The 18694-nt window shown below is 30.8% G+C and overlaps 1 pseudogene; it reads left to right on the top strand.

The window, feature by feature from the left end:
- Nucleotides 1-18694, top strand: part of LOC129234283 (membrane-associated guanylate kinase, WW and PDZ domain-containing protein 1-like) — a 92403-nt pseudogene that overhangs the window by 53485 nt on the left and 20224 nt on the right.

The raw sequence follows: 18694 nt of genomic DNA, 5'->3' as shown, positions 1-18694 counted from the left end.
ATACTTCTCGCAAGATGATATTAGAAAAAATAAAACCCATGAAAAGCTGCAAACTAAAGGTTTTTTCAAAAATTCGTAAAAAATACAAAAATTGCTCCGTCTTCAAATTTTTTTCATTCATCATATTTAAAATTAAATTTCCTACACTATAGTACAAAAAATATTTGTGTGGTGCGATTGGTTCGGGGTCTGTGAGGTAAAAAGTGCAAAAAAACACATAAAACATTACATAACTTTTTTTCTAATTAAAATATCAAAAATTGAAGCCCGAGGTGCACATCTTCGGCAAAAACACCTGTATACCAAATTTCATCTTTCTAGGCCTTACCGTTTTCCCGGGAAGCGCGCCACACACACACAAACATCTTATTTTATTATATGTATAGATGCTTTGTGTGTGTGTGTTTTTTTTCCAAGAAACAGTTTAAAACATTTTACTTCTGATATGAAAAAAAGAATATAAAAGAAGTGGTTAATGACATAGTTAAATTTTTTTTTGTCCCTTTGGGAAGGACACATGCTCCCTGTGCCCCCCCCCCCTAAAATCCTCTTCTGCGTCCAACATTCCAACTGGCCCAAGCATGGATTTGCAAAAGTTTGGATAATTGGATGGCAATTTTAAGGATGCTCTTCTGACCATATGAAAACGGTTGAAGTGCATATTTTAAATACAAATAATGTGTGGGAGGAATGTTGTGCTCTAATAATTGGACAGTTCATTTATTAGGAGTTCGGATAATCAGCTCTCTACAGTAATTGTTTTTTACAGCAAATCTTTGGAAGCAAATCTAGGATTCTGTCAGAAAATGTCCATATTTCAAACTTTTGTATAAGTTAATGATTTAATTTTGTGGACAAATTGTTGCATCAGTTGTCCACCTCAGTTCTATAATTCCATAAGCATTAGATGTCACCAGATTAAAAAAAAAAAAGTCTCAAACTATGCATAATTGTTATCGGGAGTTGGCGATTCTCTGTTAGAAGTAGACAAGTATTTTTATGCATTTCACTAATTAATTGAAATGTGTTAAATGATGTTTTATTAAAAGCTTACTAAATTTATTTTTACAATCTTGTTTATGAATTGTTTCATTATTAGTAGATAAGAAGAAATATTTTTTTTTTTTGCAAACTACTTTTTATTGCACTTGGGACAGTTTTATTTCATTGTTGCCGTTAGATTTCTTATAGTGAATTTGAACAAATAAAATATTTTGTGTTTGAAAAATGTTATTTTTCAAGCAATGGATCCTCCTAGATATATTACTTTATTAGTAAGAAATGAATACTATCGGTAGTATTATCGGGTAAAAATACAAACAAAACAAGAAAAAAATAATTATTTTTAAAAAAGTTAATAAATTCATTGCAATGTTTTAAGTGTTTTTTGCATCTTTATTTTCAGACGAAAGTGCATGTGTGCAAAACACATTTTCAGCAGTAGGGAGAAGAGAATAAATTTTACCCTAATATATATATATATATATATATATATATATATATATATATATATATATATAAATTAACTGTGAAATCCCTAAAATTCTAAAAAAGAATTTTCAATTGACTTAAATATGAAATTTAATTTTTTTCCTGAAACTCGCTTAAGAAGTTAAGTTAATTTAAAAAAAAAGGAGTGTGTATCCTAGACGAATATAGTGTTTTTTTGCATGTAATACATCTGCTGGGAAACTAAAAAGATGTAAGGAAGTTTTGTATTGCAATTATTGATTAATTACTTTTTAATTGTTTTGAGAATATCCCATTTTTTTCATTAAAATAAGAGTCCTACTTTTCTGTAAAAGTGTCCTACTTTTCCTACTTTTTTTGCAAAAATATCCTATTTTTCCTACTTTTTGACCATGAAAAAGCTTAATGACCCCTGTTATTATTATTATTTTGAATTAAAAATTTTAACTATGTTTTTTTGTCGATATTCTACTAATTATTTAAAATATTTCTTTCAGTTTAAGATGTAGTTAGTTATGCACACTGTTAATATCTAAAAGTAAACGAACTAATGTTTCTATGTATTTATCTACAGGCATGAAAGTTTTCCTTCCACTTTTTTAAAAATGTTTCTGACTGACCTCGAGAAAGATTGATGTAAATCCGTGAAGAATTTGTGACCCAAAACTTTGGGGGAGCCAATTTTTCTGAACTATATATTTTTGTTTAAAATTAAAGGACAGAAATATAGAACCTAGTGGTGACTTTAAGGGAGTTTACCCTCATCCAAGTTGAAATTTTAGATGACTGGCTGCCCTAATGTTGTGTTTCATTATAAGTTTTACATTTTTGAGTCATTCAATATCAAAATGAGCTTATTCTATGTGCTTAAAAGCTATTGAACCATAGCATCTTTCTCAGAGTAAAGTTATTTTCTGTATATACATTTGAAGCTAAAGTATCTTAAAGTAGTTTTTTTTCTATTTCATGAAATTGTTTGTTGTCTTGTTAAAACTAGAGCCAAAAAAATTTTTCAACTTTGATTGCATATGAAAACAAAGAACAATAATTCACCTTTTATGCCTTGAGTAATTTCAATTTTCACTTATATGAAAGATAAAAACCACTTTTTGTAAGAGTTATAAAAACTGTGTATATGCTTCAAAATGAGTTGCAGAAAATCAAATGGCACAAACAAATATATTGCTATATGCAAATATATTTTCAAGTGCTTCTCTATTCCACAAATTAAGAAGAAAAGTCATCATCACTTTTTCTCAGGATTTCAAGAATGGAAAAACTGGGTTATGAATCACAAAAATATTACACACATTCCATGTTCACTTTTTAAAATAGAGTTAAACTCTAATTGACTTAACATTATACCAACCAAATCTTTCTGATATTCTCCTTAAATCTGAATTGTCGTTAAAGCAAGGCTCATTACAAGCGAGTTTGACTGTATTTTTGATATCTTTTGTGAAATGACTAATAGTAAGATTCTTGTTTTGTTTATAATTTAAATGAAACAATGATTTTAAAACTTCTTTTAAATCCAAGAATTCAAGAAAGATAATGAAGCATCAAATGTAATTATTATTTTTTTTCATATAGGTCATAGTTCTTCAAAACCAAATATCTTCACTCGAAATCCAGATGAACTTCGTGGAATTTTCATTCACACTTCCTTAGTGAAGAGCTCAAGAGGCTTGGGTTTTACCATTGTCGGTGGAGACAATGCAGAAGAATTTTTGCAGATTAAAGATGTTGTGCCGAATGGGCCCGCATGGTGTGACGGCAAGTTACTTACTGGTAAGAATTTTTTTAAAAACTTATTTTTTTTCCATAGCTGCCAACTTTCCCAATTCGTTCAAGAGACCTCCAAATTTTATTGCCTTCTCCCGAACTCCCTAATCAAGTAAATATCTAACGAATTTTCATCCAAACAACGGAAATCCCTAAAAAAGAGATTTTTAGTAAGTAGAAATATGGGGAAAATCCCTACTGTAAAATAATCACAATCTCAAACACTTAACCTTTTCATGCACAGAAAAATTAACTCTCTCTTAAAGTGGGAGTCAGAATTTTTGCTGCACATTTGTACTTCAGAAGTGAAATTATTGTTGAGCAATCACATTGCTTATTGTTCTCACTTGACGGTTTTGATGTTCCTATGATTATCTTTCCACCCGCCTCCCTCTGCAGCACCACCGTCAACCGGCACCTCCTGATGCTGCTCCTCTAGTGAAAACCGTCTCCAGGTTGTGTCCATATCCTACACACACACATACATACACACACACACCCACACACTCATGCCAGCACACATACACAAACACACGACTACATACACACACACTCATGATTGCGAAAAACATAATTTGAATTCAAGATGTCAAAATTCAAACTAACCTTTTTTTTTATTATATATTGTTCTGTGTTTTCAATCTCTTTTGTACTGATTATACAAAGCAGTTATTTTCAAACTTGTGATTTCTGCAATATTTGAAAGTGATTTATAGGATTTCTTTGAATTAGAGGGGAATAACCCTATATTATGTCTCTCTCAGTGTATGAATGTTTGTATATTATTTTGATTTTAGCTGAGGCATCCCAAACATAAATTTTTTTGGATGAGGGAGGGGTCAAAATGACCAAAATGACTGAATAAAACTCATTGACCGAATGAAACTTAAAATTTTGCCGCATGCTAAATTATGATCATGCACATATACCTACTCTTAATAAAAAGAGAGACCAGGTGTCGTTGGGGGGGGGGGGACTACATTGCAATGGTTTTTTTTTTAATTTACCGAATTGTTAAACAAAATTTGTCAATTAAAACATTTTTTGGGAGGTCACTTAATTTCTAATCTAGGTGTCCCTGGTAAGGACATACAAAAAGTCTTCTAAAATTTTAATTTATATACTGAGAATGTTTGTGTTTATATAGAATCAAGTATTAAAAAATATAAATTGACTATAAATTGAATCTTTTCTTTTAGGTGATATTCTTGTTCGTGTCAATGGTCAGTGTGTTCTTGGATATACAAACCAAAAGATCATTGAGCTGTTTCAAACCATTCCAGCGGGAGAAGTTGTCCAGTTTCAAGTGTGTCGGGGGTACACTTTGCCATTTGATCCAAGTGATCCTAACACAGAGATTGTAACAACAGTGGCCGTCTCTGTAGCAGACACTAAACCATCCAGCTGCCATAATGTGTATTCATTTAGGTCTGATAATTATAATTTGCCAAGCAGACTCTCCGAAAATTGTGCCAAATCTACCGATTCCATGACTCGTGCTGTGAAATCAATGCCAGATCTGAGCTCCAAGTTTGCTGAAAACGGTCATTCTTTGCGGCATAACAGCACGGGTATTCTGAATCCTTTCATGGAAGAACTTTCTCCTTCGTTATCTGTCAATACTATGAGAAGCTCTACAATGCCAGAATTCTTAACTGTGGAGATTGTAAAAGGTGCTGCTGGATTTGGATTTACAATAGCTGATAGTTCTTATGGGCAAAAAGTAAGTGCTGGGAATTTTCCGGTTTTGTATAAAAATTTGTTTTAGGCAAATCATGATTAAAGTTCAACATAAATATTTAACTGGTTATTTTAATGTGTCATTGTAAAATTGTACATTGTGTAAGTTCAGCTTGATTAATTGTTCATAACATTTAAATGTCTGTTTCTAAAAATTTTTTGTACAGATTATTCATAGTCAAAAATTTTTTTATTCTATTCGCACATTGTTTCAGAATGAAAAATATTTTAGTGACAGAATTTTTGCTCATTACTACGAGGGTAAATCAAATATAAACGGTAATTTTGTTATTCTTCTTAGAATGCACTTTCTAGCCAGATCATGTTGTGTTGAGCAGATGTTTGGTTTATGAGGAATGGGGAACCAACAGGTGCGCGCGCTGACTCGTATTTAACCGTTAGTACAGCCATGACAGAGCAAGATTTGCCTTCGACTGTTGCGCAACGGATTATCATTAAGTTTTTAACCAATGAAGGCGTTAAACCGTCAGAAAATTTTACCTGTTTGAAGGCACATTTGGGGATTGTGCACTATCTCAGAATCGAGTGTATACGTGGCGAGAGAATTTAAAGGCAGACGAGAACGAGTTGAAAATGAACGTCATAATCGACGCCCAAGATCAAGCCTCACAGATGACAACATCCGTAAGATTAGACACCTTATCGAAGGTGATCGCCGATTAGCTGTTGAAGAAATTTCATCAGAAGTGGGTATAAGTTATGGAAGTGTTCAATCTATAATCACTGATCAACTCAGTTTCAAAAAAATTGGTGCTCGATGGGTACCAAGGTTGTTGACTGCAAACTAAAAACAGGTCAGGTCGGAGATCGCTGAAAGGCTTCTGAATCGATTTCAGCAAGAAGGACCTTTTTGAAGCACATAGTGACATGTGATGAGACGTGGGTACATTACTATACCCCCAAGCACAAAATGGCCAGTAAGGAGTGGAGAAGAAAAAACGAAGGTTGTCCAGTTAAGGCTAAAACTCGTCTCTCTGCTGGAAAAGTTCTAGCAACCATTTTTTTTTGACTCTAGGGGAATTTTATTGATAGATTTTCTGCATGACTGACGTACGGTGAATGCAGTTTACTACTGCCAGTTGTTACAGTCAGCAAAAGCCGCCTATCAAAAGAAAAGCCGGGACATTCCCATCAGAAATGTCATACTCCTTCATGACAACGCCAAGGTTCCCACTGTGGCTTTGACATGGGATACCCTGGAAAAAAATGGGCTGGGAAACCCTTGAGCACCCTCCTTATAGCCCTGACTTATCCCCCTCTGACTATTTTTTATGTGTGCCAATGAAAGAATCGCTGGGAGGACAGCGATTTAGAAGCAATGAAGAAGTCAAACATGTGTGCAGTTGGCTTAACACCGGCCCTCAAACTTTCTATGACCATGGAATAAAAAAACTACCAAATCGGTGGCAAAAGGGTTCGTATGCTACTTCAAAACTCCTTCAATACTCCTTCAATTAGGAAATATTTTTGAAGGGCCCTTCAAACTCTTTCATTTTTGTTTTAACTCCTTCAAAACTCCTTCTTTTTTAGTTCAAGACTACATAATCTTCCTCTGTGAAAGTAATTTAATACTTCAATCGATAATTTTATTTCGTCACAAGGGAACATTAATTTTCGATAATTAATTTTCGTCATAAGGGACGTTTTAATGTAATAGTAATTTTATACGTTTATTTTTTTTCATAAAGATGTGATTTGCAAATTGATTATGAAAGTCATAACAGTTGAAGGTGAAAATATTGGTGGCTAAGACATTTCAAAAGTGAAGTAAACGTAGTTTTATGATTATTGTTTTTCCTTCCACCACTCTCAGCAGCAAAAGTCAGTTTATCTAATTATTATTTGAATATTTAAAAACACATAAGTAGATGTGATTGTGATAAAAGAACAATTGTTTAGTAAACTGCAGTTTTGACAATGTAAAAAGGGTCATCCACAAGTGATATCATGCCTTGAGGGGGAGACAGGTTTATAAAATTGTGGCAAGGGGAAGTGAGAAGGTGATAAAAAGTGACATCATGCAGTTATTATGACAATATATTTATGAAAGTTTTGACATGTGACAAGGAGAGGAGTAAGGTGAAATGTGACAAAGGACGAAGTCTATCGAATATGTTGAAACAAAGTATGACATCATTTAAAGACAGCCCAAGAGTACTCCTTCAAAATCTCATTTTACTCCTTCAAAACTCCTCCAAATCTCCTTCATTTTATTTCTGGAATCGAGTACGAACCCCGTGGATCATGCAGGAGACTATATTACAAAATGTTAAACAAATGATTTATGTATAAGTTATTTAATAAACGTATAAAAAAAGCTTTTATATTTGATTTACCCTCATAAAACTTTTCCATCTGTTTTCTTCAGAAATCTAAGGTAGCCAAATTTCTTTACATATCATGAAAATCGATGCTAATACTTGATTCTTTGTCCCTTTATTGAAAATATGTTTTGCATGAAAAGTATTTAATTTTTAACGCTATTTCAGTCATAACTGGAATTCTGTGTTGTTCTACGCCATTCACTCGCTAGCCCCAGTGGCCAGTACCATTATGTAAAAAAGCTGTCGAAGCTTTGTACATTGAAATGAGTAAAATTACGACAAAGTGTATACTTGTACAAATAAAAACAATTTAAAAGAGTTATTCAATATTCAAGAGTTTCTACTAACAGCTGTTTCAAGGTTATAAACACAAATCCTTTTATCGGTGCAAGAAGAAAAATTGATCCCAAAGTCCGACAACGTGACAACAACAAGTGAAGAGTTTTTAAACTCTTTTTAATTGTTTTTGTTTCTACAAGTATAATTGTTGTTGTAATTTTACACAGTAGTATCATTAATAGTTTTGCAATGTGTGTGTGTAGCATTACGGGAAGGGAGGTAAATGTTGTAGGCATTAGAAGATTTTGGTTCACCTCTCATAGGATTCGTTGATTTAAATCAGTTTGATTTAAATTGTAATTAAAATCATGATTTAAATCAAGTTATCTAAAAAAAAATCATTGATTTAAATCAATTGATTTGAGTCAAGTGATTATTTTAATCAAAATCTTTAATTAAAATCAGTTGATTTTATTTTTATAAATTAATTTTGCATTTTTAGAATATATTGCTCTAAATTTAACTATTACATTATACTACCTTAACTACATAGATCCTTCTTAGTGTGTGTAACAGATTTTCTCTCTTGCAATATTGCTTTTACTCCAAAATTATGGTTTAGAACAAAATAAATATTTGCTGTTTCTCTTGTACACCATGACTGATATAGTTAAGAAAAGTAATTGTTCAACATATTTTTTTACATTAAAAATGTACATGATGACAGAAACCTTATCTTTAAGCAAAGCATAAAACAAAATCACATCTTATTTAAGCATTTTAACATATTTATAATTCTTAAAAATTTATTGAATAGTTAGAGAACTTATCTTAATTTTAAAAGAAAGCTGAATCGATTCATCTAATGTATGAAATACATTATGTTTATAAATGTAAAGTAATTAATATCTACAAACTTTTGAAGATTTAAAAAAAAAAGGAAAAATAATCTGATTTAAATAAAAAAAATCCGATTTAAATAAAACAATCCAACTTTTTTGATTAAAAAAAATCACGAACCCTGATTTCTCAAGAACTTTTAGGTTTAAAAATGCTCGGACAGTTCTTAGTTGACTGTTTGGTAAACTGACTGTGAATAGGTTGACAGACCTTTTAAATATTTTGCAATGTGTATAAAAATGCATTGAGGAACAAATTTTTATTTAATTTATTATTTTCAGTTAACTGAAATTAGAATTTCAGAGATAAGAATAAGCTAAAAAAGTTTAACATTGCAGGTAGATATTCGAGGATTTTGATTCATATCTCAATTACTTTTAGGTTAAGAAAATTTTGGACAGGCCTAGATGTAAGCAACTTCAAGAGAATGACCTTTTGTGTGCAATTAATGGACATGATGTTAGAAATTTTCAACATTCTGATGTCGTCCAGATTTTAAAAGATTGCCCTTGTAATGATGCAGCTGAAATAATTGTACAGCGAGGCGGACTTCTGTCACCTGTAAAATCCAAAGGAAGAGCAAAGGTGTGTACAATTTTGTTTCCCTTTTTTTATATTTAGTAAATGCATTCCTATTTTATGTTTATTTGATTTTAATGTTGCTTTTTTTTTCAGTCACGGCCAAATGAAGAAAGTTTATATAGTGGTAGCTCCGTTTTTCATTCTCCATCTTTCAATACTTCTCTGGCAAAAACAAGTATGATTTACACTTTAAAAAAATTAAATATGAGTTTTCACCTACTTTATTAGTTGAATATTAAATCATCATGATTCATATCGTATGCTTTTAAAAACCTTGAAAACAGCTTGAAATAAAAGGTTTTGTTTTCAAGTGTATGAACATTAAAATGTATCTTTGGTCCTTGAATTATGTAATTTATTTTTGAAAAGGTACATTAAAAAACCTTGTCAAACTTTTTCCTGCCGATTTTGTGGATTGTCTCCGATATTGTAAGAAATACAAGAAATTGTATTGTTGTAAAATTTCATATTGTCCGAAAATCTGGCTTTTTAAAGCATTTTTTTAAAAACAAAAATCGGACTTTTTCAGGAAATTTTTTTTTGGAAAAAAAGGTTTCAAAATTTGATGTAATCAACTATTTTAAGCAGGTTTGTGTTTTGGACTGTCCGAAACTGGTTTTTGGCCAGGACAGGTGGTTTTTACAGTCAAAAGTGTCTCAAACTGTGCAAAAGTATTCTAACGCTAAAGGGGTGTAATCTAATCAATTAGTATTTGCTGCAATATTTGTAATGCATAAAAATAAACATTAATAAGTTTTAATTAGTGAGCATTTGATAATATTTTTCTCTGAAATGTTCATTTAAAAAATAATTTGCTTAAGCAAATTGCCAATAACTCTATTACATAAAAACTTATGTAACAGTTGGTAGAGTTATGAAAGGAAATTCACAACATTACCAAGACAACTAATTTCGGTTCCATCTATAACTCAAAAGAATCTTATAAAATGTGTAATATTTAGTGCAAAAAAAAAAAAAAAAAAAAAAAAAAAAGCTTACTTTTTCAACTGGTTTCTGTATATTAGTTTTACATGTTATTTTAGCAAAAATTCTTTTTTAAATCATAGATTAAAGAACTATAAATTGATGATTAAATATATGCACTTAAAAAAAAAACCTTGTACAATTTTTTTAAAAATTCCTATTTTAAATATAATACGTGCTGTAACTACAATAAACAAAAACTATAGCAGTGTGACAATTTTTAGAAACAAACTATTAGCAGTTTCCTAAAGTAGTTTGGTGATAATTTAGTTTAAGATCATGAAATGACACCATAGTCTATGAGAAATTTTCACAAAGCTGCAAAGGACTCGCAAATACAAGCAGTAATTCAGAAGTTTTAAGATTTTTTTCTCAGAATGGGAGAGCGCGCGAACTGATGCGGATGGGCTGAGGAAGAACAGGACAGTAAAAACCACTTTAAATACGATGGTTTTTACTGTAATGTGCAATGTCGTGCCAACTCTGATTTTAAGACTTCTACGTAACTGAATAAATAATTAAAGAACTAATAACTAATTTAGTAAAAATAAAAATTTGAAAAAAAAAAAAAAAATAGAACCAACTTTAAAATTGCTCTAAAAAGTGAAAAATAATTTTATTCTTTAAACACAATTGATAATACTTTTAAACATAAATTTTGAAGTTGATGCAGAAACAAAAAGTTAAATCCAGTGTAACCATGCTTCATTCATATTTTTTTCAGAAAATCATCCAAAGTTAGGAACGAAACATTTATATCGTTGCTCAAATATGCTGTTATCAATGCATAATGTATGTGGTAGTGAAGAAACTAGGCCTGGTTAAATTTATAGTTGTAGTTGAGTTATGGCTGTGAATGATCTTATCTATCGTTTTTTGCGCCAACTTCAAAAATTATGTTTAAAAGTATTATCGACGGTGTTTAAAGAATAAAATTATTTTTCACTTTTTAGAGCAATTTTGAAGTCTATTCTATTTTTTTTTTCAGAATTTTTTTATTTCAATCTTTTTAATGTAGGTATTTCAGTAAAAGTAAGAAGTTACCATCAAGAAACTTCACCATATTTTTTTCATAAAAATGCTCCATACTAAAAAAAAGAAACTATAAGCATGCCTTAAACTTTAAGCGATTGGCACTAAAAATTTATCTTTGTTCCTCTCTGGAATTCATTTGTGTATTAATTTAATTATAACCATTTAAATATTAGGTTTTCCCTAACTAATTTGCATTTCACAGCATACAAGTTGCTTGTGATGCAATCCTGTATAGTTGAGGTAAACCTAACTTGGTAGTATTGTAAAGGCTAAGCAGATCATAATTACTGCATCACCTCACTTCCAGATGCTTGCTTCAGAGAAACCTTTATTCAAAATTATCATTATACAATTACTATTAATGTTACTGTTATATGGCACCAAACTTTTATGACAATGGGTTTCATATTTAATCATTTAATAGGGAAATTGCATGAAATTTATTGTTTTTTGCCCGTAACTTTTTTTCTGAGGAACAAATATGGTCAAACATAGTAATGGGACCTAAGTTGAGCCATCCCCTATCCATTAAAAAAAGAATCATCAAAATCGGTTTACTAGGTGAGATGCTGTGAGTGGGGAAAAAGAACTGATAACCGCCTCCTTTTTGAAGTCTGTTAAAAAGGTAAACATCAAGCTCTTGCCGAAAATTGCATGCAGTGTTTGAGATTTCAAACCTTTTACATCTTACAAATTTTTCAATTATTTCAAAGTTAGAAACTATTAAAACACATACCAGCTTTAATCTGCTTATTTTATTTTTTAACAGTTAATTTATTTATTTAAAAAAATGATTTATAGGTTATTAAATAATTTACCACAACAATGATAAGCATTATTTGCCAAATTTGCATCTAAAAATATTGGCACTCTTGAATTGCATGTGACTAAAAACAATGTATGCCAAACTTTTGTGCACATTAAAGATTCAAAAATCAGGACTTGAAAAAAGCGAGCAAGCATTGGGAAAATATTTCATCATACGTTTCTTGGTGGCACAATCCATCAAAATTTTAAATTGAATTTTAAAATTACTTCTGAAATATTTTAAGTTACTGATTGTACTATATTAGTCTTCAGGTTTTGCTTATCAATTTCATTGTTGTTTTAGGTCAATAGCAGCCAATCTGATTCTTGTGTTTAGTTCTTAAAAATTGTGCCATGTCTATTAATGTTTCAACTCTTTTGGCAATGTTATTTAGATCATAGAGTTTTCAAATTGAATTAAAAAATACTTTTACTCTCTTTTAGATGGAAAAAATAACATTTCTTATCGTAGCAAAACACCCACTGCAGAATTATACAGCTCTCGAGACAAAGAGTCTGTGATAATTGCTAGACCCAAAACTCCTATTGTAGACGCAAGAAATTGGCCTGTTACATCAGAATTCCAAACTAGCAATAACCAAAAATTCGTTCCTTGGAATTCTAAAACATCAAATGCAATTTATAACCATCGATCAACAGATTATGGCCAATCGGATCATGATTTGTTGGAGTGCAGCCCGGAACGACACGGAAATCCTTCTTGGTATTCAGATCATGGACGTGGAAGAGATTGGCACAATCACAATTATAGGGACACTGCTGTCGCCAAAGAAAATGATGATTTCTTTCCGAAATCATTTGGTCCCGTTTCTGAAAATGCTCATCAAGTTTATGCCAATGGACATTCATCGCAAGATAATATGATTGATTCATTGAAAAGGTTATCATTAGAAAAATATAATGTAAATAATCAGCAGTCTTGGCATGATATTCATCGCCATGATTTTACTATAAATAATTCTGCATATCCACAAATTTCAAATGGAAATGGTTCGAACTCACTTTTTGAAAATTCCCTGTATACTGTAAATGAAGATGGATTTTCTTTCTCTCCTACTAATCAAAATGTTATTTATGGTCAACCACTCTATAAATCTCATGTGGCAACATATCATACACCCCAAATTGCAAGCTCAAATGTCAACAATTCAATTAATTCATCAGTTAAAGATTTTACTCGTTATAGTGAAAACATTTATGGCAATAATAATGTTCCAAGTTTTTATTCACCTCCACCTAGCCTGAATACCATGTTGAGAACAGAGCCTATTACTCCTCAAGGTCATGGAACGTCATTTGAGCATGAACATCCTGTACCTTATGTTGGTAATGAAGTGAGGAACACACAGAATTCTAATAAAAAAGAGGAGCTAAATGATTCTTATAATTACAAAGACATGATAGTGTCCCTGCAACGACAGGAGAATGGTTTTGGATTTAGAATCATTGGAGGCACTGAAGAAGGATCACAGGTAAATTTTAACATTTCTTAAATTTTAAGTTTTTCCTTTTTACTTCCTTTTACAAAAAAGGAAGTATTTGTATTCGCAAAAAAATTTTCACTCAAAAATCGGCCTTAAAATCCATTTTTCTCACCCCCGAATGAATGTTGAGTTTTTTTCGACCCGACCACTCGTGGATATATGCCTAGGAACCTACAGACACCCGAAATATCCGTTTTGACGACCCCAGAGCTAATTACAACAAATTTTCTCGGGACGTCCGTATGTCTGTGCATATGCGTGTATGTATCTCACATAACTCAAAAACGGTATGTCCTAGAAAGTTGAAATTTGGTACGTAGACTCCTAGTGGGTCCTAGTTGTGCACCTTCTATTTTGGTTGCATTCGGATATTTCTAAAGGGGTCTTTTTCCCCTTTTTGGGGGGAAATCGTTGTTAATTTCGATGTAAACTCAAGTGGTGTCATAATTTGGCGGACTCTTGGCGATATATCGCTAATCTTTTGGTCGCCAAGTTTTGTCGTCAACTTGGTGATAAATTTGGCAATGTGTTTTTTTTTTTAATTTTAAATTTGGTTTTAATTTGGCCACTGTTGGTGATATTTAGAGAGTAAACAATTGAATCACATTAAAATTGCCAATAATGGGGAAATGACATTAAATTGGAGTAAAAGGAAGTCATGTGATGCACACATCAGCTCGTTTCTTTTATTTTTTCACAATATTGTTTTTCTTTAAAAATAAGTTCAATAGATATCTTATATTTAAATTGTATTAGATTGATATTTTTGACTGATTTCAAGTTTCTGTGAAGAATCAGTGCATCCTGTAAGTTCAGTTTGATGAACTGTTCAGACTTTTTCAGATGTGCTTTTGGATGTTCTGTTTAAATTTGCACTGCATGCACTGTGTAATAATTTCCCTTTTTTAGAGGTGGGAAACCCCCCCCCCCCCCGGAAGTTTTGGATTTTTTTTCTAAAAGAGTTTGTTTTTACTTGGGGAGAAAATTAAAAATCTTAATATTTCTAGCGCAAATTTATGTATTTAGAAAATTACATTATTTACATTTTTTTTTCAGTATCCCACACAAGAACACTAACTTTGATAATGCAAGCTGTAAGATAATTTAATTTCTTAACACACCACAATATTATTAGCTGCTTTTTTCATTGAAACTTTTGTATACACAAGACAGAATTAGTATATCAATATTATTAATTAGTAAAAATGTTTAAGTAAACATTTTAATACCGTATTACCCCGCATTATCTAGCATGCCGCAAAATTCGAGGTTAAGAAAAAAAATAATGCTATAAAAAATATATGTTCAGCTTAAAAATGAATATAAGTTCTTTCATATCTTATTAGTATTAATAAACAGTTTAACAGCCTAATTTCTTCAGAGGGTAATGTGTCGTTGCTCATGATGATCAGCAGGTTTTTTGGATGACCATAAAAACAATTTCTTCTGAATAACAAGATCAACTACTAATTTCAGATAATCGCTGAGATATCTTGAGTAGTGGACAACTTCCTACAGATGCTGTAGGTGAAGACTAAGTTTAGTGAGAAACCAAACTTTTGCATGCACTTTTACAATGCATTCGACAATAGTCTAGTCTCTATTTCACGTGATGGTTCTTTTATACCAATATATAAACAAAGCAATCTGTTTGCTGTTGTAAATCACCTTGCATGAGATAGCTTGCCTGGTGGTTTGGTGGACAATGATTTTGGATAACTTCCAGAACATATCGCTTGAGGACAGTAAATATCAATTTCTATACGGTTCGTATTTGCTTAGATAAATGCCAAGAACATGCCAATTTGTGAGGCAGGGTGTGGGAATGGAAATAGTTTCATTAAATCACAGAATAAGAAAAAAATAAATATATTCTGCGCAATCGCACCATCAGTCAGCGACAGTCAAAGCTAAGCAGAAAGAGCTAAGAAAAATTGCAAAATAAGCAAATTTCGAATGCTTGGCGGAGACTTTAAGTACAATATGATATAATAATGATTTTGTTCATCAACAAAGGGTCTTATTATACAATTTTTCCACCACAGGCGATTAAAACAATTATACGTAAGAATATTTAAATTTAAAAAAAAAGTCAATTTTTACATATTTGGTGAAACTCTGGGGGACCTAAGTGTATTTGAATTACCATAGATGCCTATGCACATTTTTTTCCACCACAGAAGATTAAAGAAAATATTCATAGGAAGTTTTTAAATCGTTAATTTTTGCATCTTCAAGGGGCTGGGGGGGGGGGGGGGATCTAAATATATTTTGATTTCCAAAACATTTTTATAAGAATATTTGATGCCAATACACAGCTTTTCCCACCACAGGCAGTTTCGAATTTGAAAAAAAGTTGAAATCGACCCCCCCCCCTAATGTATATATGCAATCGGTTTTGCAGCATATGAATATAATCATCAGTATCCAATATTACAGCCAGTGTCAGTGTAGCAGTTATACTTTATGTTAAAAAAAAATAAATTATCATATTTCACAAGTGATTCAAAATATCATTTATACATCAATACCATTTAAAGTATAAATTTTTACATAAAATGTATATTTATATATAATGAAAGAAACATTTATTTTAAGTCTATATTATAATAATAATAAAGAAAATAAACAACAGTGATTTGAGGATTCAGTTTGTATTTAAAGACTTCAGTTTGTAGGGATTGAAAGTATCGGATATATATATATATATATCAAAATATGTATCAAAATATTGAATATTTTTGATGTTTTTGAAAATATATTTTCGAACCCTGTCACACCGAAACATTTTTTAGTATTTTATAATTTAACAAATTTCTTAAGTGTTTTGTTGTAATTAATTAAACTTCATTTATGGTCAAAAAGTGTCAAATGGAAAAACTTTCTTAGAAGTTGTTTTTTTTCCATATAAAAATATGAAAATATTCTGTGAAATTTATTTATTTTTGCTAAAGGCTTGTTGAAGTTGTCAGCGGCGTATCTACAATTTTTCCAAGTCAGCGCAAAAAACCTGAAACTGCCACCCTTAGTCCCTTAAACTTTTTATATCGAGTTTCAACGAAAATAACACAGAAATTGGGTGAATTTGCCTCTCTCAAGAAGTTGTCTCCTGGGGCTTGCTCACCTTAGATCCGCCACTGGAATTAGTTACAAGCAGGGTTTATGATCTGTTTTAAAAAGAAATTTAATTTTTTTTTAAATCAAATTTTTTGCTATTTTAAAAATCCTCAAAAATTTGTAGATATTAATTACTTTACATTTATAAACATAATATTTCATACACTTGAGGAATCCATTCAGCTTACTCTTAAAATTACGATAAGTTCTCCAAATATACAGTAAATTTTTTAAATACGTTATAATGTTTTGATAAAATGTGATTTTATTTAATGTTTTGTTTAAAGATAAGGTTTCCGTTATCATGTATGTTTAATAATATGTTAAACAATTACTTTTCTCAACTATATTAGTCATGCTGTTTAAGAAGAACTGATAATAATTATTTTGTTCTGAACTGCAATTTTGGAGTGGAAGCAATATTGTAAAAGTCTGAAAATCTGTTACACATACATAGGATCTATGTAGTTTTGCCCGTTGAAGTTATGATTGTAAAATGCAGTGTAGTTAAATTTAGAGCTACACATTTAAAAAATGCAAAATTAGTTTTTAAAAATAAAATCTTTTAATGAATGATTTTGTTAAAAAATTACTTGATTCAAATCAATTGATTTAAATCAATGATTAAGAAAAATCATTTGATTAAATCAACGAACCCTGGTTACAAGTACCTATAGGTCCAATGAATGAAGTTTGACTTAGTATTTCTTTTTCCATTCCTAATTTATGTAAAATGGTGAATGGTTATTACAGCTTGACATTTTATCAACTTTCAGTTCTTTTTAAGTAGAAAAATGTTTTGAGTGATAATCTTTTGAATTTATGCTTCAGGTTGCTGTGGGCCATATTGTTCCAGGAGGTGCTGCTGATCTGGATGGAAACTTAAGGACAGGGGATGAGATTTTAGGAGTTGACGGTCAGTCTGTGATGAATACATCACATCGCCATGTTGTACAATTAATGACAGCTGCAGCAGATAATGGGAAGGTGACTTTGCATTTACAGAGACCTGTACGAGTTTTAGGTATTTTTGGTTTTGTTAGTTGCTATATAGTTTTGAATGTATGAAACTTGGTTTTGTAAATTTTTGTTTAATTATTTCAGAGAATGGAAACCCTGCTGGAACAAAACATATTGAATCTCCCTTTCCATTTGATGTAACAGTTGTCCGCAATGCCAATGAAGGGTTTGGGTTTGTTATAATATCTTCATTAAGCAAATCAGGATCAACAATAGGTTAGTTTATATGACTTTTGAATCAAACTTTTGAATGAGTTAGCCATTTTATTAACCATTATTGACAGAATAATTGTAAAAGTATAAATTTCCATCTATTTGAATCCTGTATGATTTTTGTGTTCTTAAGATTTAAACTTAAATTTCAAAAAAATTGGGTTTTTTTTATTTAATTTTTTTTTAAAAAATTGAAATGGAATGTTTTGGTTTAAGATTAATTAAGTATGTTTAATACGAACAATTTAAATTGTTCAAGTTACATGTCTAAATCAGATTCTTTTTTATGTATAAATTGAAAAATACATAAAACTAAAAATATAAATAAGTGTAATTAATAAATTAGTAGAAAATAATTGCTTACAATGTACAGATTTTTTCTTGTTTTAATTATTTATATTGTATAAAAAATACTTCATGTTAATTTAGATATTTTACTCCTTCAATCACAGAATTGTTAGGGAGATGAAGTAGACTAAGGGACAACCACAATAATTTTTATTTTTCATGAAAATTTTCCAACTATTTCTCTATTTAGGAGTTAAATTCAATGATTTGTAAATGAAAACAAGTTTGGTTGCTTTTTCGTTTCCAAGTCTGTTGCAAAGTTTCAATTGTACTAACCCATACATAGAGAAAATCCTCTCTATTGAAGCAGTCGATTGACAGTTGGTTCAATGCTTGGTTTAAGTGATCAATTTCTACATGAAAGCCTTCATTCTTGCATTAATATATTTTGATTATAAGAAAAGTTGATAATATTACCAAGATAAATTTATGTTAGTGAAGTTATTGTGGGCAACATGGTACATGTATGGGATTTCAATTAATTTGAGGTGTAGTTTTGAAGGGCGAATAGTCTAATAAGATTGGCATTTAAAAAGTATGTAGTCACGGAAATTGTGGTTTATT

Source organism: Uloborus diversus, chromosome 1 (assembly GCF_026930045.1).
Source record: "Uloborus diversus isolate 005 chromosome 1, Udiv.v.3.1, whole genome shotgun sequence".
NCBI classification, from domain to species: domain Eukaryota; kingdom Metazoa; phylum Arthropoda; class Arachnida; order Araneae; family Uloboridae; genus Uloborus; species Uloborus diversus.
The sequence above is the reverse complement of the archived record's forward strand: the minus strand, read 5'-3'. Positions and strand labels throughout refer to the sequence as shown.